Here is a 338-nt window from a genome sequence, read left to right on the forward strand (position 1 = left end):
GGTCGAGGCCTCATCGACCTCCCCCTGGGAGTAATGGGCACAGGAGAGGGGCAAAGGCGGCGTGGCCTCTCCTCTCCTTCCCCAGGGAAAGGCGGGATGGAGCCGGGAACCCTTTGCTCCCCAGGGAAGGGCGGGATGAAGCCGGTAAATCGTCTTCTCCCCAGGGAAAGGTGGGAGGGAGCAGTAACCCTCTGCTTCCCAGGGAAGGGGGGGATGGGGCCAGTAAAGCACCCCCCCACACACATCTCCCAGGGCAGGGCGGGATGGAGCCGGGAACCCTCTTCTCCTTAAGGAAGGGCGGGATGGAGCCGGTCGCCTTCCCCTCTCCCAGGGAAGAG

Source organism: Corvus brachyrhynchos, unplaced genomic scaffold (assembly GCF_000691975.1).
Source record: "Corvus brachyrhynchos isolate BGI_N302 unplaced genomic scaffold, ASM69197v1 scaffold182, whole genome shotgun sequence".
Classification (NCBI taxonomy): Eukaryota; Metazoa; Chordata; class Aves; order Passeriformes; family Corvidae; genus Corvus; species Corvus brachyrhynchos.